The sequence below is a fragment of the Corvus kubaryi genome, unplaced genomic scaffold, assembly GCF_017639235.1.
Source record: "Corvus kubaryi isolate FWS band 111438036 unplaced genomic scaffold, C.kubaryi_AGA036_p1.0 137, whole genome shotgun sequence".
NCBI classification, from domain to species: domain Eukaryota; kingdom Metazoa; phylum Chordata; class Aves; order Passeriformes; family Corvidae; genus Corvus; species Corvus kubaryi.
Window position 1 is genome coordinate 6211406 of NW_024580671.1, and position 2433 is coordinate 6213838.

Sequence of the window (2433 nt, forward strand, 5' to 3'; positions counted from 1 at the left end):
AGAAATAAACTGTCCTAATTATAATCTGCTGAACTCAAAATGGCAAAAGCCAGACAAAAAACTGGTAGACTGCAGGAGCCAGGCTGCTTACAGGGGCCTGCCACGGTGGTTAGGTGGGAAATCCTCCCCAGGCCAGTGAGAAGAGGCATCATCTGAAATTTTGGGGGCATCAGAAAGAGTAGTTTACAGCAGGTGTTATGCAGGAACACAGGGAAGGATAGGATCAGGCCAGGAGGGTGCCGAGGAAGGTGAAGCGGGCAGTGGGGCTGCTTGGGCAATGGCAGGCATGTTCAGGGTGACAGGTTGAAGGAGTGCAGGACAGCAAGGAGGAATGCAGCAGGGTGGGATTCAGGCTTTATCTTAAATAAATTCTGAACTATGCTCTCAGGAAAGAAACAGAGAAAGAGACCTGCAGAGGAGATAGAATAGGTATGCTTATAAATAAAGTAACTATGTATTTACAGATAATAAATATACATGTGCATACCTATATTTCTAAAATTTATTGATAAAAATAGTCCATATCAATAAAAATAAAGTATGTGGTAAAAGTTTTCATTCTTTCTTTTGTTCTCTTTCATTACAAGGTATTATTCCCAAGTGTTGCAGTAATGTATTCCTTAATATTGTTCCTATAGTAATGGACTTACTTGATATACATAATGTCTGACCCTCATAGTTACTCTGTTTCTGACAGACTGACAAAGTACTAAACATGAGAAAATTAAGTATTGGATGTCAGACTGTCTTCTAGCTCACTCAGCAGCACCTCACCACTAAGGAGCATTTTATTTCATACCAGCATGGCCCCTTAGTCACAGTGAGAATTTCCTTTCTTTGCGTATGGTCAGACCTTGCTAGGTCTGCAAAGCCTCTCTCTTCCCATTGGGATCTCTGCTGTTTATTTTTTATAGTCTGTAGGAAATGTTATCAAAAGAGAAAATCTATTAGGTCTGGAGGCTACCCGAGGAGACATGGTAAATAACTTAGCATCATCACACACAGTTCCAGCAGTGCTGGGAGCAGGACAGGTTGGACAAGAGAGCACAGGCATTTCTTGCAGCAAATGGAGTCAGCCTGCTCTGACTCACAGCCTCTTACTTGTCTGACTATGAGAGATCCTCTCCCTTCATACAACCTCCAATTCAAGAAACAACAGTTGCTAACACTTCTGCTTCTCCTAGTGCTTGGTTCCCACAAAGGCTAGGCTAAAGTTTTTTCTATGATGCTTGAGGTCAGACTCTTGGTCTTGTTCACAGGGAACACCAACTTGTTCCACAGGAACCGATACTGGCTTTGCTTATGGAGCAGGACTCCGAGATGCACATAAATCATGCACAATCTGGTCATTCAAAACTCATTACAAACAAAAAAATTAAAAACTGAAAGGCAAAAATATCTCAGCAAGTTGCAGCTGCCAGCACGCAGGCTGCAGCACACGGGAAGAACGTTTTAAGGGGAGAGAACCTTTCTCATTCTCTCACCTGCTACGGAAGTAATTTTCAGTCATCTCACAGTACAGGCATTTTGGGCCCAGCTGCTGGACAAGGTAGGCTGTATGTCCCCCTGTGACAACAGCCCTGTGGGACCTGTTTCACCCCAGCCAGCACACAGCCCATCTCACTGTACAGCGCTTGTGCTGGAGGGTTTGTAGGCGCTGCCTCCACACAGCTCGCTGGGCTCCAGCTCTGGTGCGCATGAAGAGGTCGCTCCTGCGCTGCCTGGCACTCCTGTGGGCAACAAGTAGGCGATTCGGCATTGCATTAATAACGAGGAGGGGCTAAACCCACATCTCCCACTAGACACAGGGAGCCCTGTGCATAAGCCTGAACCGATAGAGCCAATGTGCAATAGCCCTGGGAAACTGGGAGATGGGGACACTTATAAAAAGCAGCTGAAGCCTCGGGCAGTTTTCTGCAGCATGGTGTAGGCAGCCCTAATTGCTGGTCTTTTGTGAAAGCCCCTCCTAATCAGTCCCCACTGGAGCAGTGGTTCAGCGGCAGCTGCGGTGCCGAGTCCCCCGAAGCTCCCACGAATCGGGCACGGGCTCCTGCCTTAGCCCGCTCCTCACCTCCTGGGAAACCTCTCGGGGAGCCCTGCATCCCTTCCCCTTGCTCCGGGAAACACGGTCACGGAGCCTGCAAGAATGTAAAGCAGAATCCTAAAATTGGGCAAAACCACAGGCTGAAGTCCTGCGGTCCGAGGCTGCAGCTGGGACATCTCCTGCTGCCTCCCGGGGTGGCCGGAGCGGAGCAGGGCAGGGCCGAACCCTCCCGTCCCTCGGCCGGCCCAGCGCGGGCAGCGCCGCGCCGGGAGCGGGGCCGGGCCCCTCATGGCTCCGCCCTGGCTCTTTAAGCCGCCGCGGGGCCGCGCCGCGCTGAGACGCGCCGAGCCGAGCCGAGCCGAGCCGAGCCGAGCCGAGCCGAGCCGAGC